Below are 26020 nucleotides of genomic sequence, written 5' to 3' on the forward strand. Positions count from 1 at the left end.
TCACTTTGTTCTCTCCTGATTTAGGAAATATAATCATTTCTTAAATTCTTATATTTTCTCTCTGTGGCTTCCAGAAAACCAACAAGACATTTGATGCTTTCTAATTTACCTAGGGAAGATGATAATTGCTAGGGTTTGTTTGTGGTTCATTTCCTAGCATTCTATTATTTATTGATTACTTATATCTAGAAAGATATATTTTTCTAGATCATTTGATATCTTCCACGTGGTTTTTTGTTAAGATCTCCCCATGCCTGGGAATTTTTGCTCAAGTGCAGTGGGAAAGGGAAAAAGAAAAATTACTTCTTCTTTTTGCAAGAAAGATTTGCAAGTCAATCTTAGGTTGAAATTCCTAATTACTGTCTCACCTTAGAAGAAAATGATATCTGATGTTGGCCTTTCATCAGTTTAACAGGCAAAATGACTGAATTAACCACGGTAGGGGGATTGTTAACATTACAATTTGTTTGGAATTAGGCTGTGGGAAAGAGGAGTTTCTACAGAAAGTAAAGCCAAGTTAAACAGAGAAGGGAAAAAAAATAGCTTTCTCTTTACTCCAAGTCTGGGTTAAAGGGTTGGTTATGTGGGAAGATGCCAAAGGGTCAGATACTCAAACCCCATGGAATCTGGCTTCTTGACAAATACCTAAATATAACTTATGGTTTTAAGTACTTTTTTTCTAGTTTGCTCCATTAATTTGGAAATTCTGATATAGATTGTTATCAAAACCCAAAGAAGTAGATTATTCTTTATTACAAATGGTTTAGATATTTACAAAGTAAAATAAAAAGTTTATATTTTGCATACATGTTTAAATGGTTTTATAGACATCATATTTTTCAGATGAAACATGTCCATTATGCAATCAGCACCCAATGCATTTATATGCATCCACAATATCATGATTTCATTGAACCTTCATAGAAAATTCTTAATAGATAGATGATTTCATATAACACTATGTAGCATTTTCCTTTAGTTTAAGTATGATGTCACATTAATTTGACATTCTTGTGCATTAGGAAATTGACTTAAAATGAATTACTTAGTCATGTAAATTATTGAAACCAAATTGTGGGAATGGTTGTTCTATCTTAAATCTAGTGTCTTTGATGATATGTATCTATATTGTTATTCGTGGAACCCTACACTGTAAAATAACCCCTCTGTGGCCTGCCATGTGCTGTACTGATTATTTTAGCATGACTTTGGTCCAATATATACACTGCTCTGTGTTGCAACATCGGTATAAATATAATAGAATTTTTAGTATAGTAGATCCCTCAGATGTACTGATTAATTTTTTGAAAAAAATCTAGATTCTTCTCCAAGAATCATAGTGCTGTTATTTTGGGTTAAGCTTTATGTTCTTTTGGTTGTAATTTTTAGACTTGAAAGAAATCTGCTCAACTCTTTTGAAACACACAAAAAATTCCTGCTTTTCCTTTTCTTCTTTCCAACCCAATGCTTATAGCCACCCTGATTTAAATCTGTTTTGAATTAATTTCCCTTTGACCAAGAGTTAATTTATTTTTCCCCATAGTCCATTCTCCCTGCTTTAGGAACTTCAGGATGTTTCTGGAAAGGATTAGATATGTCTTTTCTCCTTGCTAATCAAGGATTGCTGCTATTTGTCCTCTGACAATAAGCAAACAGAATTGTCAGTGAATATGAAGTTAAGATCGGACTCTAAGTCATCAATTTAATGAGAATAAATAGTACATACACATCTTCTTACTAAAAAATCTTCCTTCAATGTGTTTTATTTAGGGTTGGCATGTTGCTACTCTGGAAAAGGTGCAAAAGGATCTGGTATTTTATAATATGTGTTAGCCTCATTAAACTAATGATGCTATTTCAGAATTGACTGATTAACGCTGGTGTAAAAAATTTTTAGATGAAATTAATAACTTCAGTTAGGAGAAATGTCATCAGAAAATAATAACCTTTATCAGTAAAGGAACTTAAACATCAAAAGACAAAATGTACTTTGAATGATAGTAAAGAAAATGAAATTAGTTTATACGGTTTGAATTTTTACTTCCTTCTTGTAGAAAATGTATTGGGATAGTCTTTTAGAAGGAAGCATAGACTACTCTTCGCTGTCTGAGTCAATTTCTTGCCATGCAAGAAGAGTTAATAAACCTTAACTTTAATTAAAAAAAAAAAAACACTATAGAGCAACACAAAGTAGGTGTTATAAACATGAAGATAATAACTATAAAATAGAAAATTCCTTAAATAGAAAATTTTAGATGAGCATGAAACTATTTTCTTGCCAATCTTGAAAACACAGAAGCATATAAAGAGTCATTAGTATTGAGCCGGTAGGCTCAGGATCTCATTTGTTACACTTACACGAATCCTCTTCCCCATACTAACCCAAGATGGCGCATTGTTGTTGGCAATATGTCTACATGATTAAGCCAACGTATCAACAATAGTGTGCAATTTAGAGTTAATAATTATTTTTACCTCTTCCTTTGACTGGACAGGTCTCCAGGACTTCTCTACTCATGAAAAGCCTCAAGTCAGTCAGAAACAATCATGACCAATGTTCTTCAGGTTTGCTTCTAAGCTTAGGGTCTCATAGCATTAGGGGAAGAAAGATTCAATTACCCTATTGGATTAAGAAGAACTAAGCAAATTGCTATTAGAATGCAGCATTTACCATCCAACCTTTTATATTCTCTGATACATTTAAATTTTTGTAGCCACCACTGAAGAAGTGGAATTAGAGAAAGTAAATAGTATTTCTATAAACAGTTTGTTTGAAATGTCTGTGTATGCTGGGTGAGACCTTAAGTCTTTTGAATGACAGGTTGAAGAGAGATGGGGGGAAAAGGAAGTTGGAAGTAAAAAAGAAAGATAAGACGGAGAGTAGAAGGAGCAAAAAGGAAATGTAAAGTTAAGGAGATATATGGGGAGAAGAGAGGAGCACAACAGGAGAAAAGGGATGTTTAGTGAAAAGAAAAGAAGGAAAAAGAGGAAAAGGATAAAGAAAAGAGGGAGATCTTAGAATAGAGAGTAGTTATTTGTAGACATTTGTTGCTAAAACTACAGCAGAAGATGGAACCTGTACTTCTTTCCCATCAGGATGGTCCCATTCTTTCCGACTTTTACATTCATCTTATCAAACCTCTGTGTGTGTGATTGGTCAGGTTTCCTGCAATGCCTTCTGTCCTGGGTATTTGGGTCTGGGCACTTACCTAGTAGGTATGTTTCCAAACTAAACAGCACTATGAAGGGTTTTGTGGCTCAGTTACCAGCAATCTTGCTCAGCTAAGAAAACTCCCTGGAGCTAGCAGAAGCATGAGCTGAAATCTGAGCCCTCTAATTTGTCTTCATATACATGGTATCTCATTCTGGAACAGTGGAGAGGGAGGCAATTTGCCAATGAGCAGCCAAAGCAGCTCATTTTTACTGTGGTTTGGGGTAATACTCATAATAATCTTAAAAGGACTTAACAATAAGCAATTAAAAATACAGTTATAATATCCAGAGTTTCTACAATGATCTGCTATAGGCCTTGCAGTGTCCATAAAAGGTCTTTCCAAATTTAGGAAAACATTCAAATTAAATCCAAAGTCGTCAACGGCAAGTTGCCTTCATTCTTGTATGAAGAACTTGCTTTTGATCTGCCTTAGTCAAAAAATAAACAATATTTTCACACTCTGGCATAAGAACATGACAGTTGTCCTGTGTCTATGATCAAGAGCTTTGGCACCGGCAAATAGATAGATGACAGATAGATAGATAGACAGAGATAATATTAGAATTACCTTATAGGGCTTTTTAAAAATTAATAAATTGATTACTGGAGCAGATATTTCAAAGAGCACATTGATTCTGCTATAACCAAGCAACCCTTCGTAAATGATTCAAAAGCATGTGTCCATCAGCAACATGCTGACGCTGATTTGCTTTTGGTACAAATGGAAACACTGAGGAAACAATCTGACAAGTCCGGTAGGTAAACACGCTGCTTGACAGGAAATCAGAAATGACGCTTCAGTGGGTCTCCCTTATTATCTACAACATCCAATCCTATCCCTGAACCATGGGGGACTCCCATAGTGTTCAAGGTCAGGTAAGATGGACAAATCACGTTCTATTACTAGTTTCAATTTGTGGCTTTCAAGGTTAGGCTGTGGAGCAGGAAAGACTCGGCCAGATGGATGTGTCCCCCTAAGCAGTCACCAAAGCGCGGGGCTCCTCTGTATAAATATATTGCAGAAGGTGAGGCGGATTACTATCCGGGAGTGAGTATTAACAACCCTCTCTGTTTACTGATCTCTTCTACAAGCCTTTGCCAAATTCCTAACTATATACTCTATGAATGACATAAAAGAATTCAGCATGGCACTGTCTGAAACATCAGACATATTTAGGAAAATGTTCAGGTTTCTGTGGTTTATGTCCCAAGGACATAACGGCTTCAAAGTCAGAGTCATGAGTGCTAGAGGCGTGGCCGGCTCAGTGTTGGTGGTCGTGCTGGTCTGCTTACTCAGGAAACCTGGAAACACACACTTTTCCAAGCCCAATGGCCTTGACAGCATCATAACTCTATGCTTTTCCCTTTCAAAGGGCCTTCAGAGTAACCAAATAATACTAGTTGATGATAGAAAGTATTTTTTAAAGTATTCCAACTAATAATCGCCAAAGGAATGAGACCATTGGGAGATTACAAATTTGCAGCCTCTGGTGAAATAAATGATACAGGCAGCAACAAAACTCTGCCAGACGAAGGCCCAGAGGAGATGATCTTCATCATGAGAAGCAGATAAGCCTGGTGACCCCTGTGGCTCGTCCTTGGGTTCTGGATGGCCTCATGTTTTTTCCACTCTCTTCTGAACTCTCTTCGCTGCATATCCTTGTTCCTTCCTCCTTCCTCTTTTCTACCTTCCTCCTGTCCGTCTGTCCTTCCTTCCTCCTCTAATGTACAAGGGCCAGACCCGACTGGATTTGTATACCAGTTCCACCAGTTTCAACCTGTAGGATTTAATATATGTAACTTAAGTCTTCTAAGCTTTGATTTACTTCTCAGACTTATTTTGAGGATACATGACAGAGAATGTGTAAAGGACCCAACATAACCACTGGCATGTGGTAAGCACTTGAAAATAGCAAGTTCATGAGTTTACCAAAGATTGTTTTCACAGGCCCCCCTCTCCAGCAGGGGCCCTGTTGTTCTCAGGGCCCCGGGAACAATGTGAGTGAGGGTCTGAAGAGTTCAGAGCGATGGTGGGCCAGGGCAGACGGGGCTGAGATTGTTTTCTCCCACAGTTAAATGAGTTTTCAGACGAGGTGGGGTAGAGATTGTTTTCCATTTGTTTGTTTTTAATTTTGAAGGAAATTTCTCCAGCAACATCTCCAGAAATGGTGCCTGGAATTTTAATATCATGATACACTGCTAGGCTGGCTTTTCAAAAGACATACATCCGAAGTTCACTCTAGTGCCTTCTAGATAAGGAGAGTTCTTTTTTTTTTAATCAGAGTTATATTTAGCCAGTTTTCTTCTTCTTCTTTTTATAACCTGGATGCTTGTTATTGCATAAAACTTAAGAATAGAAATAAATTATAAACAAACTTCAAGATAAGTTACAAAGTTCAAAATGTAACTCTAACATGCCATTAAGTATGAATGTCCATTAGGTAACAGTACAGGTTTTGCACATTGAAGTGAATAAGATGATGGCATTAATTTCTTTTATTTAAAAAAATGACAATCAATATAAACTTTTGCTACTGGAGATTTCAAACCCAACTTCAATTTGTAGTTTTGTAATTGATGATATAACAGAATAAGTCATTTTCAAAACTAAGAAAATTAATTAATGTACATTGTGACAGTGTAACAGGGTGCAGCCAAGGGCAGGGGGCAAACGGGGATTTGTAATGGGGTCCAGAACTCGGTGTCCAGGAAATATTAGGGAAAAAAATATATATATAGGATGTCCTCACCCCCACAAGTCTGAGCTGGGGGATGGGACGCATGGAGCAAAATCATTAAGAGTTGTTTTGAATAGCAACAGTTATGCAGATAACCTCTAGAATGGTCATTTAACATATCTATAACTTTTGACTGGTTTCACAGATATGTTAAATAGCTGTGGCCATGCTTTGAGCCAGGGGGATGGGAGTGACTTCCACCCATGAGGTAACTGGGAGGCAACTCCCCCTGGTTGCAGCACCTGCCTGAGAGCTTGGAAATGATTGGCTCCACACCACAGGGCCACACCTGCCCAGACTTCCTATGGCAGCCCAGTGAAGCTGGAAAAATACCGGAATGCTGGCAGCTGTGGCCAATTGTGGGGGGACCTGGAAATGGTGCAGCAGAGGAAGATTGGCGCTGGGATTTAAACTCAGGCGTGGCAGCTATGCAGGGTCTTTTTGGGACCACGCTGCTTCTTCTGCCCAGAGAAGAACCACGGACTTCTACTTCTTTATCTGAGATACGGTACCCCGGACTGGGCAAAGGGGAGAAGGAAGGACTATGCGTTTGTGGGTATTCTAAAGGACTTTGGGATCTCAATGAAGACATTAAATTATTACTCTTAAATTTATATAACTCTTTAAATAAATAATCCCTTTCCTTTTCACCAATCTCTGGCATTGAGAGACGTCTTTCCCCAGCAGCGGACAAGGCGAACCTAGTACGGGGTGAGGGACCCATGAAGCACAAGGATGGGTCCATTCAGTAATAGCATATCACTCACCACCCCCGGATCTGTTCCATAACAACTGTAGATTGGAAATGACACTTTCATAATATGGACCAGCAATTTTCAACCAGTGTGCCATAAGAATTTTTAAGGCATGCAATACCTGACTACTTAGTTAGGGGCACTGACCTCTTTTCCCATTATATTGTCAAATAAAACAATGATAACAGTCCATGAAACAATAGCCATCTGGTGTGAATGAATCAAAATTATACTGATTTTTTTGTCCAATAGGCAAAAAAAATTTTTTTTGGTGTGCCCAAGTATTTTAGTAATTACTTTATGTGTGCCATGAGATGAAAAAAGGTTGAAACTTGCTGATGTAGACTAAGGGAGACAGTGTGCGATATCAATAAATTGTGACAATAAGAAAACATTTCTGAAATGTGATTGAATAAAATGAGTGAGTGCTTGGCAGACAGATTTGTGTTACAATCCCTGCTTTCTCACATAATAGTTATCTGATCTGTTATAAGTGCTTTGGCATCACTTAGCTTTAGTACCTTTATCAGTAAAATGAGAATGATAATATCTATCACTCAGGATTATTTTTCCTTGATAAACAAAATAGTGTTTGGCAGGCCTCCACTGCAGTGGACTCATAATTAGTAGTCCTTCCACGATGACCCCAGGCGAGTCTGTCACCATGCCCTCTGCCTACTAGCACTCCCGTCTCAGCTCCAAGGGACATTTAATTAAGGCATACCAGGAACTGATAGGGTTCAATAGTGTGGTCAGCTTCATTTGAGATAGGTGAGTTATTTATCGTAGTGATTTATGATGGGTACAGATATTGCAGAACAGCTTTATAGAAATAATGGGTTAGATGTCTGTCCGGTCCTTTCCTGATAAGATACCATCATGATATTATATTAAGATTTGTCTATTACTTCACGAAATAAGAATTCCTTAAAAACCTTAGCACAATTTAATACTAAATTTGCTTCTGCATCCAAATCCTAGTGGATGTGTGTGTATGGTATGTATGAAGGGTGGGGGGTGTTCCCCAGATATCCAACAATCTGTTCTGGACACCAGCTTAGTGTCCTAAAATTCACCTCAACTTGATCCTATCTACCTGGAGACAGCATCAGACTCCAGAGAGTCAGGGTTCAGTCTCACAAGATTGCACCATTTCCCACCAATGTGCCCTTCAGACTCCAGTCACAAATCCAGGTTATCACCTGTGCTTCTGATGAACCAGCTACAGATTACAGCTTCCAAAGACCCCCTCCACCTCAGGTTGCCAGTCACAAACCCTGGCTGTTACCTGTACTCCTGACCAAAGGGTTATAAAGCAGAGGTTACCACAGCCTCCTTATCGGTTTCCATTAATTTGCTAGAGTAACACTGGAACTGAGGGAACTCAGAAACATTTTACTTACCAGATTACCACTTCAGTGTAAAAGAATGTGACTCAGGAACAGCCAGATGGAAGATAGGCATGGAGCAAAGGGCATGGAGCTGCCCTCTGGGCTTTTATGGAGGCTTCATTACATGGGCAGGGTTGAGTAAGTCATTGACCATTGATGATTAACCTCCATCTTCAGGTCAGGGGGTGGACCTGAAAGTTCCAATTCTCTGATCACATGGTTGGTTCTCCTGGCAACCAGCCCTCACCCTTAAATTAAACTTAAGCAGCTTCCCAAAGTAACCTCATTAACATAACTAAGGACACCTTCCTCTCATCACTTAGGAAATTACAAGATTTGGGGGATCTCTGTGCCATAAACAGGGATGAAGATATATTTACAAATCACAGCATCACAAATACACAGCCCCAACATAATAGGAAAAAATGTACCATGTGTCTGTCTGTCTATCTATCTATCTATCTATCTATGTGTGTGTGTAAAATGCACCAATATACCACCTACCAATGTAGCATATTCGGTCTGTCCGGAAAGTATCTGGCCATTTACTGTGAAAAATAGACACTTATTGAAGAAGATACAAGATACAAGAACCATTGTACATAGTACAATGATGCCTCAGTCCCCTCCAAATTAGGCACCTCGGGACCTCACACAGTTCTCCTAGTGTCTCTTCCACTGTTCAAAACACTGCAAAATCCTTTGTTGGAATTGCCATCAGCTGCCTTGTCAAATTTTCCTGAATCTCATGGTGGTATGGAATCTCTTCCTTTTCAAAGGCGATTTTAGTTTTGGGAAAAGCCAGAAGTCTCAGGGCTCCATATCTGGGCTGCAGGGAGGCTGAGTCACCTGGGTGATTTGATGTTTTGCCAAAAACTTGCACAACACATACTGCATGAGTGGCCACAGCGTCACAATGAAGCTACCAATCACTAGTTGCTGGACTCTTTCTGGACAGGCCTCATATATAAAACAACTACTGAGGTCATCGATGCTACTGTGCTTAAAGAATGAATAAAAATAAGAAAACAGATGACGAAAGCAACTACTTAAAGATAGGGGTGAGTTAGAGTCAAAAATATAAACCTTTGACTCTTTAAGGCTTCCCAAACCAAGAGCCAGACTGATGCTTTATAGTTCATGAAAACGAGAATATTACCATAGGCAAGCCACCCTGGAAGCAACGGCACGCTGAATTTGTCTTTCTTGTTCTTTTGCAGTGTTTCAAAGCATGCACCTTGTCTCAAGGAAAATACGTGCAGCTTGCTATTAGTCAGTTCACTGATTAAGGGAAAGAAGCCACAGATACAGGTGCTCAGAACACGTGTCCCCACATTTGGTAACTCAGTTTGCATGACACAGACGTTGCCCTGACCTGCTACTCACCCACGTTATTATCTGTGCTGCTACCTTTTTGCTGGAAGAAAACCAGCTTCACGGGCTCTTCTCTTTTAGTATTAGGAAATAAAATGTACATTAAAAAATAAACAGGAGCAAGTTTTAATAGATACGTATATTACTAATTACTTACTAATTGCTATCTCACATAGTGAATTATATAACTATTAAAGGGATTGGAATGGAAGGAAAACCCATCCTACGTAAGGACTAAAATGTAGGAATGGAGAAGGTTATCAAAGCTGGGGTGCGGGAGAGCAATCAAGAAAAGTAGTGAATTGCAAACAGTGATTGCTAGATTTGCTTGGATTGTTAGTAACCAGGATAAACAGCAACAAGCTGGGCAAGATTTATAGCTGCCAGTGCACGCTATTCCCAGGCCATCACTTGGGAACTTAGAAGAAGAGAAATTTCTCATAAGAGAGAACTTCTCCCCTAAGTTTTTATTTTACATGACCACTATTACGAGAGCATCTCACTCCAGTGACTCATCACAGCAGGTATTTCTGTACTTCTTACACTGATGGGTAAATCCTATGTGGTTTTAGCTCCCCCTCTCCTCATGCCTCGGTCAATCTGATTATGATACTCTAGTAAGGAGTTTACTTATTTGATAGAGAAACCCGCTCTTCCATGAAGGAGTTTGGCTCAAGTTAGCCAGAAATTAATGAGTCAATTTGTGAGAAATGACATGAACTATTGAGATGGTGAAACAAGATACATGATTCACACATTGCTGCAAATAAATTTATACTAGATAACCTGGAGATGAAGAACAACTGTGCTTTGCTAATCAATCCAAGTAGAGTGTGAATGCTAAGAACACCATGAAATAACCTGTATATCAACAGTACATGAAAATTCTATTAAAAATCACCCGTTCCTATAACCTACAAAATTTCATTATAATGTATGGGGTTTTTTATTTTGGCAAAAACACACTCTGTGAACAATTTCACGTGTGTTTTTTACACTGCTCTTGGCATCCGGTAAGATTGTACAATGCCTTTTCTGGTTCAACAGAGACAAATGTATTCAATATAGTTTTAGAACCATGTTATTTGCTGAAATTTAATACTTTGAGAAAAAAGCATATTTATATAAAGTGTTTCCCTCAAACTTGTCACATCTCTAGAATTGCCTGGGGAGGGGAATTTGTTAAAGGGAGAATCTTTCCTGGAGATGTTGGTTCCATGGTTCTAGGGTAGAAAAGGGATCTGGGTTTTTAATGTGTCTTAGGTGATTGTTTTGTACAGGCTGAATGGAAAACACAGAAGCAAACATTTAAAAAAAAAAAAGCTTTTCTCCCCATATTAGAATATCCCAGTTCTCGTATACGCTGGATAGCATGTTGTTAATACTGGGTCCTTCTACACATTATTGAGTAATGAGGGTTTTCTTTATTCTCAGAAGCGTCAAACACTTGCGGGTTCTCACAGGCTGTTGCTGCCGCCTCCACTCCGTCTCTGCTGTTGTAACATCCATCATCGGCACCTCTGAGAGCCATCAGCCAGTTATGATAAGGTCTTGGGATGCCTGACATATCTCTACCAGTCCCTTGTGAAAAATCCAAAAGGGGAAGTGCCTGGAACAAAGCTTTGGAAAATTATCCACCCCAAAGGAAAAGATTGGCTCAATAAATAGTTGATTAACCAAGGTAAATGTTCATCTTGATTGTTTTATTTGGAATACAGACAGAAATTTTAAATATAGAGCGTGTCATTTTTTCTTGTATGAATAACACTTTTATATTCACAAACAACAGACATTTGCTTTTTAAACAGAAGAGAAACATAACTTTTTCATTTTTTATGAAATCATAAAAATGGAGAACTAAAGTAGTTAGAAAGCTGTGAGTTGATATTAAAGCAAAAAAACAAGTTTACAAAATATATGCAAGTTAATTATATTATTTGACAATAAAAATAAAGATAAATAATGACTTATATGAATAGAGAAAAATAAAGACTGAAAAGAAATACATCAAAATGTTAGTACTATTTTTTCTGATTCCAAATATATAAGTAATTTTATTTTTTCTCCTTTTTTATTTTGAGTTTAAATATTTTTAACAATTAAGATGCATTACATTTATAATGAAAATTGTTTAAAAATTATGTTGAAAAGACTCACATTGTTTTTTTCTGAAATATTACTGAAAATAATTTTTTTGTAAACTTGCTTTTAAATTCCTCCTTAAAATTGGCCTTGGAAATACTGTCTTATATTTGTACATCAATGTTAGCAGTAAATTCATGCACAAAAATTCAGGTGTAGAAAGTTCAAACTAAAAGGTGTATTTGATAAGATGACACTAATAATATACTGTCAATTCTCCATTTATATATCTTCCATTGCATTTGGAAATTTAGTTCCAGATGAAAATAATTGAATTTTTGATGGAAAAAAACCCAGTATTTTAAAAATATATATATTTAACAAAAGCATTAGGGAAAAGGTTATGCAAATAATCACCTCATATATAAATGATTTTTAAAAATCTGAAACTACTTAGCTTTCCAAGTGAAAATGTCATTTTATGACATGGTTGTTCAGAGAATACTTATGGTTGCCTACAGTATACTGGGTCCTAGGGCAAACATTTCCTCCTAAGGAGCCGGGTGATCATAGAAAAGAATGGATTTACTGAAAGTGTCCATGTGAATATAATTATGCTCCCTGTAACATCTTATAGAAGTAATGTAATGAAAAAAATTATAATAGAGACTGCTATGAAGTATTAAAAACACTCTCTCAAAACCACAAATGGTTCAGGCCAAGCTGAAGTAAGATGCCCCAATTTACTCTCCCAGCAGAAACAAACCAACATAGCTTGTTTATTGCAGATATAGCTCCTAAAGCATGTATTTAAAAAAAAAAAATAAGAGTTACAGTTAAGCCAACAAAGGAGACAAAATAAAATGGTAATAATGAAAAGTCTATTAATCTGAAAGAATGTGGACAAGGAGGAAAGGGGAACAAAGATCAGATATAACAAAGGAAAATTAAATAACAAGATGGTATATTTAAATCCTAACAGGTCAATAATCATATTAAATATAAATGACCTTAAACATGAATTAAAAGGGAAAGATTTTTAGATGACACAAAAAGAGAAAATTAACTAAATGCTACCCAATTTTAATATAAAGACACAAAAAGGTAAAAATGAAAGGATGAAAAACACATGGCTGACACAGATTTTATGAGTGGGACCCAGATCAGATTACTCTGCATCCAGTATTGAAATTTAGAGTAAAAATAGTAATAATGCTGTTTGGCCATTGATGTTTTCCTTCTCTTCTTCGTTTATACAGAAGGCTGGTGCTTTGTCTCTGAATATAAACCGTGGGTCCTGACTCAGATTCCAGCAGATGCTAGTTAGGGAAGAGGCTACACTGAAGTTGAGAGATGGTAACACTTCTGAAGCCGCTAACATTTATCTAAAAATAAATGAAAGTAAAGAAAAAAAACACTGTGGATTCAAACAAAACATTGGCCTGCAAGTTAGGTGTTTACAACTCTTGGAACAGACTTTGATCCCTTAGAACAATGGCTATCTGCACCTAGAACTTGGCCTGGCTCAGAATAACTCTGGATCCATATTCGTTGTGGAGAGTCAGCTCCTCTCTGGCAAACCATGCACTTGCCTGCCAGTGTTGGAAGCTTCTTTGACAGCTTCATATTTAGAGAGCATGAATTGAGGTTTGTTCCAAAGAGAATTAATAAAATACCTGAAAGTGACTTTAAAAGTTAACGATATTCCGAAATCTATTCTTCTGTTGAATAGGATGAGATTTTGAATAGTGCAAGCAGTTATTATGGGCAGCTTCCTTATTTCTATTGATTCCCTTCAAGCTCATAGTTTGAAACTTTGTCAATGCCTAAGTAGTTTCACTAAATTAAAGATAGCTGCCAATTGGTCACTTAATTTTTTAAAAACAAATGAGCACCAACAGCACGCTAATCATAGATATATTGGAAGGCCTGAGTACTGAAATTGATTACACATGCAGTGATTCTTATGCAAGCCTCTCAGGAGGCCCTTGGGAAAGAACATAAGTAGATTCAGCTATCACAAGGTTTTCTGTAAGAACTTCTAGCCCTCCCCATGGGCAACCTGGCTTACCCAAATGCTTCAGTCCGCTAAGTGAAAAGTGAACGTGATTTGGAAGATGTGCTGGGAATGCCCCCTTTACTCTTGAGATCCACTCCCTATCTCTCTACTTTGCTCTGTGTCCTGGGATCCTGACCTCTGAGGAATGCATCAAAAGTCTCTCTTGTTCTTTGATTTTGGGTTATATTCAACAAATGACGGATAATGGGAAGAGATCAGAAGGACAGAAGAGTATAAAGACCTGATATTTATTTACTTACTTGCTCCTCCTAGTAGGGGTTGCTGTGAGTGCTTCTCAGCCCTCAACCAAAGGACACAATTCCTGTCAAGGGACCTCCCTTCAGCACACAGCTCTCTCACTCTCTGGATCCCAGTAGTGGCCTCCTCTCCTTGCCTCAGGGGTGGGTGGGGCTGGAGGGAGTGGTGGAGGGAAAATGGAAACAACTGTACTAGAACAACAATAAAAAAAAGAGAGAGAGAAAAAAAGGGTAAGAATAGTAATGGCTCTACTGTTACCAACCTTGGAGTGGTCATCATCGCTATTGCTTTTCCTAAGTCCAACCCATATATATTAAAAGAGTCCTTATTAAATGCTTGCTTATCAATTAACCAGCTTGAAGATGCCATCTATTCTTGCTGGGGGTCAAACTGGACATGTCTAGAGGGAGGATAAGTAGTTGACTGGGTGTAGGAGAAAAAAGAGAAGAGGCCTGATGCTAGGAACAAGCCATCTGAATAATCTGATAAGTAAAGAGGGAAATCTGCTTCAGAAGGGTCCTTATCATTCTCTTTTAGTTAAATTTAAGTGGATAGCACTCAGAAATCACACCACAAAGTGCAGCTTGATTTGATTAAGATAGTCTAAGTAAAACTTATCTAAGATATTTTTCACTTAAGTTAAATCTTTAGTCAAAGATTTAACCAAAATCTGTTTAAAATTCTGTGTCATTTATATTATCCAGCATGGTAATAAACAAAGAATTACTAGAAATATACAATGAGAATGTAAATAAATATGAAAAAGAAGATAATCCTGAGGAAAAGGACTGGCATTGAATTAGCCACGAAGCTGTAAATTGCTTATAGCTTTCTTACCTAACATGATTTTGCTGAAACTTCTAACAAAAACAAAGCCCTAAAAAAATATGTTTTTGAAAATTCTATATATAGAATCAATTAAGTTCTGGTGTGGTATACTTTTACTGAGGGGTAAACAAAATGATAAAATTGTAGATGTTCTGTAATACATGGAGACATACACAAAATAAAGAGGTTCTGGTATGACTCATACCCACAAGCAGGCCTAAAGTGCGCACAGGTGGTAGGAAAGCTAACAGTGGCCATGTGATTGGGATGTGCTTGAAGTGAGGTCTATTTTGTATCTTAGAGTGGTCCAGTTCTTTCTCTCTGTTAGTCTTGAGTTTCGTCTTTCATCTGAGCAGCTCCATTGGATCTGAGGAATGTGAATAGTTAAACGGTGCTTCTGATCAGTTCTCCAGTGAGCAGCAGAGTTTTCCTGGTAAGGGCTTCTCAGCTAGAGACGAATGAGTGGATGTGTTTGTTTATCACACTTCAATTTTCATTAAGCTTGAATTCAGAAACCATTCTCTCATCTCAATGTGCAATACTTGGAAAGCTGAAATGTTCTCAAGAAGATGAAAACGTCTTACCAGTGTATCCAGCTGGACTCTTTCACTTCTCAAAATGCGGCTTTCATGATGAATGAATTGGCCTTCAAGGGAGAATTTTCACAAGAAGATGAACTCTGACTACTTAATAGTACCAGTAAGCACACCTGAAACGAAGTGATCTGTGTAAACGAAGGCTGAGGTTGCTAGAATCTGGTACTGAATAATTTCACAAAGCTATCTTTGTGTATGTTTCAATGATGTGTGCCTGGGATTACTCAGACTGGGATGTGCTAAGTCATCGGGCAAACTTTTTCTCATACTTGGGTCCTCCCTGAAAAGATAAGGAGAAATATTTTATTTTCTTGCAACCACAGTGTATATTCCCATGTGAAGATGGCAAATTTTTTTTCCCTGGAGGTTTCTGGGAAATAGACAGTCACATTTCTGGGAAAAAGCAGATATGGACTTCTTCCATCTCAAGAGTGGCGTATGAAGACATCATGGTACCTGGGGTTCTTGGAGCCCCAGTGACACTGCCTGCCACTCTCAATCTGTAGCCTCTATCCGTATGTGACTTCCAGATCTTTTTAGGGTCTAAAACCATAAAGGTGAAGCAGTCTCTCTGATACTATAAACCAGCTTATGTCAGTCCTCTGCATAAATCTTCCAGAGGCATCATTTCTTTCACCGTAAAAGTAAGGTCCCTACAATGGTTCTCAAGTCCTCACTCCTGCCTTTTTCCTCTTTGACCTAATTCCCGTTGATGTGCAAAACATCCAAACCTGTAGAGAATTTTTATAAGACTTTATCTGAGCCAAACTGACAACATAAGCCAGGGAGCAAGATCTCAAATGCTCCTGAGAATAACAGTTTTGCAGTTTCGTTTATACATTTGAAACTGAGAGAGTAAGGAAGATAACAGGAAGGTGGGAGAAAGCCAGGCAGGGATTAGATTACAGGATAGTAAACAAGAATACGGTGCTCTCTGGAGGGTGAGCACCCTTTAGAAGGAGAGATCTGAAAACAAGCATTTCAAAGAGGCATTAACCTAGATGCACAGAAACAATGGACAGGGCTCACTAAAGCAATTGTAAGCCTTTTACTAAAAAGTTGTATGCCCGGGGCATGACTTCACAACATGACCTTCCCAGTTAGGAATTTTTGATCAGATCACCCTGTGAGGTTACTTCCCATAAAAGTAACCTCATTCACATTCCTTATTTTCATCCACATTCCTTATTCCTGTTCTCCACCTACCCTCCTCTCCTTGCTCAGCGTTCTCTTTGTTCTAGCCACACTGACCACCTGTCTGCTCACAGAACAAGTAAGCACAGGCCTTTTCTCCAGCTCTTCCTGCACTGGATGCTTTCCCTAGATATCTGCTTGGCTAACTCCTGCATCTTCCAGCCTGTTACATTCACCTTGGCACCGACTTTGACCTTGACCCTCTATTTGACACAGCAAACTGCCATCCATTCTCCACTCAACCATCTTTGTTCCCTTTTCCCAGTCCACTTTAATTCTATTTCCAAAGTATGTATTACCTTTTAAAATACTATATAGCTTGCTTATATGTTATGTTTATTTTTATTATCTATCTTTCTCAGTCTGGGATATAATTAACATCAGCTTTTCATTCTTTAATTCAATGGGGTCTCATCAGAACCTAGGCCAGTGGCTGGCCTGTAGTAAGATATAAAGGAATATTTCTCTAATTTGGGGGACTGCATATGAAAACAAGAACACCCAAGTTAAGGTTAACATGATCAACTTATTTGAAATTTATGTAAAAAAACTAAAACCTAAAAATATTTCAAACACATGAATTACACTAAGAAAGAATAACACAAAGAATCGGCCCTAATTCTTTAAAGTATGACATCAACAAACTATGACTCGGGTCCAATGTGGCCACCTTTTTCTGTAATCCAAGAGTGATTGGAATACAGCAACACCCATGTACTTATGTAGTATTTTTTAAGGCTGCTTATTCTCTACAATAGCAGATTTAAGTAGTATTTCAGAAACCTTCTGGCAAGAAAAACCTAAATTATTATCTGGCCCATTAGGTAATTTGCTGACCCCTGATTTAGATCAAAGTTACTGATATTTTGTAAATGAATTTGTTTCTGAATTCTAGCAGTTTCCTGTAGTTATCCAAATAAATGTTTTCACTTATATGTTAAGAGTGTGGAATGAACATAAACAAGAGAGACTTCTTAAATATTTGCTCTGCACTATAGCTGCTTCTCTCTCCCTCTCCCTCTCTCCCTCTCCCTCTCTCCTCTCTCTCTCTCTGACATCTCCTAAGTGTTTGAATTTTCCCATGATTTATGGACTTAAACTGAAATTGAAATATGTCAGGATTATACACTAGATGACCTCTTGAAGTACCATTTTATTACTCAGAATTCTCTATGTACTCTGATATTATCTTACATTTTATTTACATATTATAAGATGCTGATTTAATCAGTTTATGTCCTCAGTGCCCTTTTTCTATTTAAAAAAGTCCTCTTGACGTTCTTTACAAGGTATTGTCAGACACTATTATACTATATTTATTCTTCAATAATTTTCTCGAAGGAAGATATAATTTTCCTTAACATTTAGTCTCAAAGTTAAAATTGGTGTACCTTATTTAGCAACATCATTGTTAACCTAATAGCTGCAGTAAAATTAATGACAGAGAAAGGCAGATTGAGGTGACAGATTTGTCATTATGCTTAGCAAAACATAGTACTTGAGGGTAATGCATTGAGGAGCTATTTTAAATAATACTTAATTGAATATATTCAAAGATCTTCTCTCATCAGAAATTAGAGTGAACCTGAAGCAAGTCCCTAGATAGTTCTAGTGAAAATTTGTCTTTTCTTAACTCTCTAGATATTGTCTGCATATATGTGTGGTGTGTGTATGCATCTACTTGGACAGATAGATAGACTAATAGGGAGGGACGGAGGGAGGGAGGGAGATGGATGATAGATAGATAGTTTTCATATTAGACTTGAATTGCTCAGCTAAGCTTTTATATGAGCCATCCAACCAGACAACTGACTGCTTTCATGTGGAACTTTGTAAATATAGACTTAAGAAAAAACATATTTGGGGGCAATTACAAGTTTGTCCTAAATACCATTCTTCATGTCATTAAAAGAGTAAAGGATATGCGTGCACATCAGATTCACACCAAATATCTATTCAGCACCTAACAAATAGCAAAAAGTCTTTGCTGAAAAATATGAGTGCGCCTAGCTCATCTGCTGTGACAACATTAGTCATATTGCTGGATATCGTGGAGTTGTGTAAATAGGAAGACACCCCCGTGCTGTAAGTCACGGTATCTAATATTGTATACCCATAGGATGTGTGAAAAGGGGAGGCTCAGATGAGCCATTTATCCCAGTTATTTTACCTGGGAAAAAGAAGTGGATCCAGGGAGCACTGGAAGGATGTTTATGAAGGATGTTCACATATATGGAACTTACATGTATCCCGTGTGTTTTTTCGATTCATTCCTGACTCCTGCTTGTTGCCTGAACAAATCATGTGTTTTCTGAGTTTATATAGCAAGCTCTTTCTTTTTTTCCTACTTGCCTAGCTAATTCTCACAATTCCTTCAAGCCTCAGCTTAAAACTCTCTTCTTCAGAGCAACCTTCCTCAATTCTTAGAATTTATTTGATCCTTCAAATTGTGCTCCCATTAAACTGTTTTTTCATTACACTCATAATTATATATATAGTATAGTGTTATATAGTATTATATAATATAGCATTATACTATATAGTATTATAATACTATAATACTATTATATAGTATATTATATAATACTATATAGTATAATACTATAGTATTTATATACTATATACTATAATGCTATATATTATAATACTATAATACTACATATTATAATACTATGATGCTATATATTATATATAATATACTATATACTATATAGCATGTTATATAATACTATATATTATAATACTGTAGTATTGTAATACTGTATAATGTTATATGTATTATATAAAAATACATAGTATATTATATACTATATATTATATACTGTTATATAGTATATTATAGTATATACTATAGTATAGTATATACTATATACTATACTATATACTATAATATGATATATACTATAATATATACTATATACTATAATATAATATATACTATATACATATAGTATGCTATATATACTATATATTAATGTATACTATACTATAATATATACTATACTATAATGTATAATATATACTATTTATTATATTATACATTATATAGGTATTACATAATACATACTGTATAATGCATAATTATATATATTATATGTGTTATGTATATTACCCTCAATAGCATGGAATCTGCATCAAACATATATGTTCACTCTTTGTGTAACATCTGTATCTCCACTGACAAGGACACCACCTGGCACAACTTCATGCTTAACAAATACTTGCCGAATGGGTGAAAGACACTGCCACTGAGAGGTCTCTGTAAGTCTCAATGGTGTGTTCACTGAGGTCTTCAGACAAGTAGACAGCAGGATGGGATTAGTCATGCAAGAGATTTATTTACAAAGCGAGCAAGAGAAAGTGGGAGAGCCTTCAGACTGCCACTTCTGTGGAAGGGGGTGGTACGGAGAAAGAATGCTAGAGTACATACAGTTCCAAAGGGCGTTTGACCTGGCCACGGTATAGTCCTGGAACCTCAGGTGCCCTTTGGAAGAGTCTCAGGTGTTACTGGGGTGGGTCTGCCTGGGTCTCCCCGCCATGCTCAGTCACGAACCCTGATGCAGAGAAGCAGCACCTAGGATTATCTCCCTGCAGAAGGAGATCGGAGCAGAATATTTTACGGCTGATACACATGATCACGTTGAGGGAGATTCCCTACCAAATGGCTTGAGTGGTGCTCATTTACATAAAACCTCTAAAAATACATGTGAGCATAGTCAAGTTAGTTTAAGAATAATTTGCTATTCTAAGGTAAATACTGTTCATTACTTCTTACTTTGCATGGACTTTTTGATCTAGTTATACTAAAGTTATCCTTCTTGTGCTTACTTCTCAAAAATCAAAATGAAATATTAAACCTTTGTAAGAAAATGTAAAAAAACCCATTATTATAATGTTTATAAATGGCAGCTTTTCCGGAACTGGACTGTGTGGACCGGTTACATATGCTACGTTGCTAGAACAGGCCTTTGTTTTCCTCATTAATCATGTTTGAAGTATGGTTCATAGCCCACCATGAAAGACTAGCCAGAGCAGAAAACCCTGCAAAAGGCCTTTAATGTTCAGTGCGTAGCCAGGCAGTGTTTCTCTGGCGTGTAGGATGCCCCTTAATCCCTGAGCTTGGTTACTGTTAATTTCAACAAACTAAGCCATTTAAAACCAGAAGCTATATTGCTTATGCTACTAGATTTACTTATCAAGCAAGTGAACAACGATTTGACTGACACAATCTTCGCCAGGGACCAAGGGCAAAATGCATAAATGCACTGTCCTTAAGATATTGCGAAGTCCTGTGGGCTCTGGGCTGACAATGCTTGATGTCAAGCTCCACATGAAAGTCGTAAATCCTGGCAGTTAGGGGTGGGCTTTGGGAAACTCTCCGTTCTGTCCAGAGTGTGTCACTTAAGATCAAACTCTTTGGGCCTCTGCAGACGCATGCTGAACCGCCAAGTCTGGGCTCAGTGAGGATGCCCCACTCCCTCTGACTTGATGTGAAATTACTAAGTCTGCCTTTTGATGTTGTACTTGGAGAACTGATTTTTAAATACTCATTAAAGAGGTCAGTTTCCTTTAGAAGCCTTTAAGGTAGCCTAGTATTTATTCAAGACCTGGTAAAACTACACCTAAAGTGACCAGTGCCAATGAAATCAAGTAAAAGCATTAACTTTGAATATTTGATTTTTTTCTTCCTTTAGAAAGATGGCATTTGAAAATATAGACGTTATGTGAATAAAATTCTCTAGGATATGATAAACAAATGCATATTTCCAACACCACTGAAGAATAGTTTCAGGTTATTGTAAATTTAAAAACCGGAGGTATAAACAAGAAAGAGGCAAAGTGGGTTTTCATGGTTGATACCAATAACTCGCTAGTGGTCTAATTTGCCATTGTATTCTGTCACCAAATTTACATGCCTATATTGGTCTTTTTTTTTTAGTGCATACAGGGTGGGGAAAAGTAGGTTTCCAGTTGTTCATATGGAAAATAATATAATAATTATTAAATAATAATACAAGAATGAACTGTATTTCAAGTACTCACAGCTGTACACCTACTTTTGCCCAATCTGCATTTATTGAGTGCCAACTATGTGCCATGCTCTGTTTAAAGAGCTGGAGATACAGACAAGAAAAAAGCTTCTTGGAGTCTACCTAGTAGGGAAATAAAATAAATACAAACAGACATACAAATGTATTGTATGCCAATAATTATTAAGGACTTGGGGAAAAACAAAGCACAATAAGGGACTAGATATTCCAAGGAAATGGGAGAGGCAATATGGATGTTCTTTCCTAGAGGTGCTGTGGCAGAGCTCAGTGTGATAAGGTGACGTTTGAGCAGAGAACTGAATTAGATGAAGGGGTAAGATATGCATTTTTCTGAGAGAAGAGAATCCTTGGAAGAAGAGACATCAAAGGCATAATATCTGAGGATGGGGCCTGGCTGACAAGTTCAAGAAACATTGAGGAGGTCAGTAAAGGGAAGTGAGCAAAGGAAATAGTAGCAGAAGATGCACTGTGATAAAGAAATCAAAGATGTTTTATTGCATATAGAATTTCTAGGAAGCTTTATCTGTTTAGGCCATTATAACAAAACACATAGACTGCATAGCTTAAACAACAAACATGTCCCCCAGTCCTGGAGGCTGCTGGTCCAAGATCAGGAGCCAGTGCTGTAGGGCTCCAGTGAATGCCCACTTCCTAGTTTACGGACGGTAACCTCCCTGTTATATCTTCACTTGGCAGAGAGCAGAGAGGGGCGGCAAGCTCCATTGTCTCATCTTATGAGGGCACTAATCCCATTCATGAGGGCTCCCCCTTATGACCTAAGCATCCCTCAAAGGCCTCATCTCCTAATACCTTCACACTTGGCATTAGGCTTTCAACATGTGAATTAGAGGGAGACACAAATACTCAGTTCATAACACTAGCCATTTACTGGTTTTATTGAACTTGTGGGTCATGGTGAGAAGCCTGTCCGTGGTATTTTAAAAGAATCTGAAGCATGACCCACATTAGAAACTGGGGAGGTGAAGATTTAGAAGTCAGAGAAGGAAGAAGATGAGCTCCACCTCCAGCCCCTGAGACAGGCCATGGAGAGGTTGCATTTGAAGTGCTTCCATTTACTCGAGGTTTGGTTGAAGAAAGAAAGACTGAGCTGGGAAGGGACCCCATACAGAAGATAAATTACTTTTCTCTTCGTGAGCCCTACATTCATAGTAGGAGGGAACCAGAAGCATTTCTCTAGCCCAAGTCCCTGAGTAAGGAAGCACATGACAAGAGAAAAGGAGCTTCCTCATAGGAGATCTCCTTTCTGATACATCTACAGAAGCAAAAGCGAAGCCAAGTTAATATTTCAATGAATAATTCTGCACAAACTATAGGCTTGATGAGTACAGGGACTTTACAATAGAATCTAATTCTCCTTCCAAATAGGTACTCCTTGTAGGTCTTCAATATCTATTTATTATGTGCACCAATGTGAGCAGATGAATTGTGATTTTCATTTTATTTCTTTAAACACAAATCTTCAAATGAGTGACTTTATAAGTGAAAGTGGAATTTTCTTTTTTTTAAAGATTTTTATCTATTTATTTTTAGAGAGAGGGGAAGGGAGGGAGAAAGAGAGGGAAAGAATCATCAATGTGTGGTTGCCTCTCGCACGTCCCCTACTGGGGGCCTGGCCCGCAACCCAGGCATGTGCCCTGACTGTGAATCGAACCAGCCACCCTTTGGTTCGCAGGCCAGCACTCAATCCACTGAGCCACACCAGCCAGGGCAAAAGTGGAATTTTCTTATCCTAGCAATCATGTCTGATCTTCATAAATGTTTCCACATTACGTTCTACACCTGCCCAACAAAATCTCCCCATTCTGATCAAAGGTAGTCTAGTGAAAATTAGTTGTGACATACTCATTTTCATTTCTAATTGTTTGGATCACATTGCTTCCCTTCATATATAATCCTAGCCATCCTTTAACATCCAATTCAAAATTCACTTTTTTCCCATAATTAATTTCTCTAATCAACCTACCCCAAACTCTCTTTTCCCCCAAACTACTTAGAACTTATGCTGACTTTGCATAACTCAGTTGTTATTTTTCAAATATTTTCTTATACGGCTATTGAAATTTTTTTGTGTATACATTTTTTCTCTTAAATGAATCGTGATGCTGGAGAATGAGAAACAAACCTACACTTTTCCAACTCGCCCTGGTGCCTAGAAGAGCACTGAGCAGATCAGAGCTGCCCCGCTCCGCTCACTGACTGTGTGCTAAGTAAACAAAAGCCTGATGTGCCCTGTCATTTCCTGCCTGGATTCTGCAGATTCATGGGCAGCTGCACATTCCTCACAGCAATTTACATTTCTGTGTAGTAATTACGCAGCCTCCGGAGTTCGAACTGGCCATTGTGGTCCCCTTTTCCAAGCAGACATGGCTATTTTTTCTAAGGCCATTCTGGGACATTATCGTTCATCAGAATTAGCACATAATTAAATTAGTAGCCTATGAATTAAAATTACACATAATTTCATCTCAGTTGACTTTTCAACATTCGGTGATGGTTTCCCCTAAGTCTGGCTTCAGAATGTGGTCAGGTCATATGCAATGCAAATGGGAGCCTAAAGTTTCACATGTTCGAGGGTGACTTAGCGATAATGTCCAACGCCTATAAATGTTTAAAATCTTGATTAATAATGTTTCTTTTCCATAGCTTAAAGAAATGGTCAGAAATATGCTCAAAATTTAGTTAAGGATGTTGTTTACCGTAGCATTATTTATAAGGGATTAAAAGTTGGAAACTTATTCTTTGTCAAGAATGGGTATTGAAAAAGTTAAATTCTGGTATATGTATTGTGTGTGTGTGTAATGTATAAATGTATGTGGTTATTGAAGTAATGTAAAATATTTGTCTACGTGGTGATAAATGTGGTAAAGTTACTGATGAACTCCTTGAATGACATGTCATATTAAAAATATGAAGTATGTGAACATACAGATAAACAAAGGGAGGAAGGTCTAAAACACCCACACAAAAGCGACGTTATGTTTATCACTTGGCGAGCGGAGGGATATGTGTTTTTCTTTAATTCAATTACTATTACTCTATATTTACCTGGGTTTGCTTGGGTTGCTTTGGAAAACATTTGACATTTAAACCATAAGTATTAAAGTATGTTATTGTCAAGAGAATTTGAAAAACATCTATACATTGAATAAATTTAAGTAGATTGCGAATTCCCAGTTTACGCTGGTGGCATGGATGTGAGATGGGGCTGACATAGTTTCCAGGTGCATGGGCTCTAGGTCATAAGAAAGTCAAATGTGACCAAGGTTTGAAAAGTACTCTCTGCCCACATCCAATGCAAAAAGTCCATCTTTTTCTAGAGGCTGATAGACTCTGTGCACAGTAATCGGCTACAGCAGCCTGCACAGTTTTATTTGCCTCCTCCAAATGATATGCATACTAATTTGTCGTGAGACTTCCCTTCTGTGCATTAGAGGTCGTGGAGTTAATGATAGAGGCGTGGTTTGCAGGCAATTCTTCTTCCTTCTTTTTTTTTTTTTTTACAAACAATGATAAACTGTCATATGCTGCTTATTATAAATAATTTGGACAATAACAATGAAAAATACATATTTTCACAAAGAGAAGTAAGGCGTTAAGAGGAAGAGACTGATCCGTGTTTATAAAAGTCTGTACAGTAGACTTTATAACAACAATAGTTATTATTTTGATGGTACCTTTGGTCCTGGCTTCATGAGAATATTTAAAACAAGAATTAATTAAGAACTGGGAGTGGATTTAATGACAAGCTCACTGTTACACAGCTCCTCAGTTCCTGAGCATTCAGTTGTCCATGCCATAGCGGTTTTTACAGGTGTTTATCGAGCATCTGCTTTATGTTCCCGGCGTTGTACTGAGATTTAGTGGTGAACAGTCACTGCTCTTAAGAAACGGAGGATTCCAATTTGAAGTCACGTGTTTTTTCCTATAAGCTAAATGCCCTTGGTTCTCAGCACACTCCTATGGTGTTTTACATGGGTTACTTTGGAACAAAATAGAATAGTGCAAGATGACTTACCTCTGGTTTGTACTACATCACCACAGGAAGGGCTCCAGACCAGGCCTTTTGCAACCTGGGATGCGTGAGCACCACCCACAGAGGGAAATCTTGGGACTCTGTCGTGGAGACCCCTCAGCCAGTTAAATCCATCACGTCTTGCTGGTTTTTTTTCCACACTCTGCCCCATATACAAATCCCTTCAGTCATATCCCAATTCAGGGCCCCTTCTTAGCAGATTCCTTGGGGTTTTATTTTAATGGTCCCTTCTTCAAGAGAACTTTTCTAATCTCACTACCTGAGTTAGGTCTCCTCTTGTTATTTTCTAACCAGCTCTATTCCTCTATGTTTGTTTTCCCTCCTAGCAACAGTCACAGCCTGTAAACCCCTTATTCTCTATTTACTCCCATACTGGCTGGCATCGCATTCACTAGACTCGACCACACTGGGGCGGTGATCATGCTC

General features: G+C 37.6%; 1 protein-coding gene across 2 annotated transcripts in view; it reads right to left on the reverse strand.

Annotated features, from left to right (window-relative positions):
* The window catches only part of GUCY1A1 (guanylate cyclase 1 soluble subunit alpha 1), a 76447-nt gene extending 62402 nt beyond the window's left edge, over positions 1-14045 (reverse strand). The window contains exon 1 of one of the 2 annotated variants that reach the window (XM_045202667.3): positions 13874-14045. The gene's annotated coding sequence lies outside the window, so the exon portion shown is untranslated. Of the gene's footprint in view, positions 1-8110; positions 8284-13873 lie in introns of those variants that run through there. The other variant, XM_053911639.2, reaches the window with a different exon arrangement.
* Positions 14046-26020: the final 11975 nt, after the last annotated feature.

Source organism: Desmodus rotundus, chromosome 9, assembly GCF_022682495.2.
Source record: "Desmodus rotundus isolate HL8 chromosome 9, HLdesRot8A.1, whole genome shotgun sequence".
Lineage (NCBI taxonomy): Eukaryota > Metazoa > Chordata > Mammalia > Chiroptera > Phyllostomidae > Desmodus > Desmodus rotundus.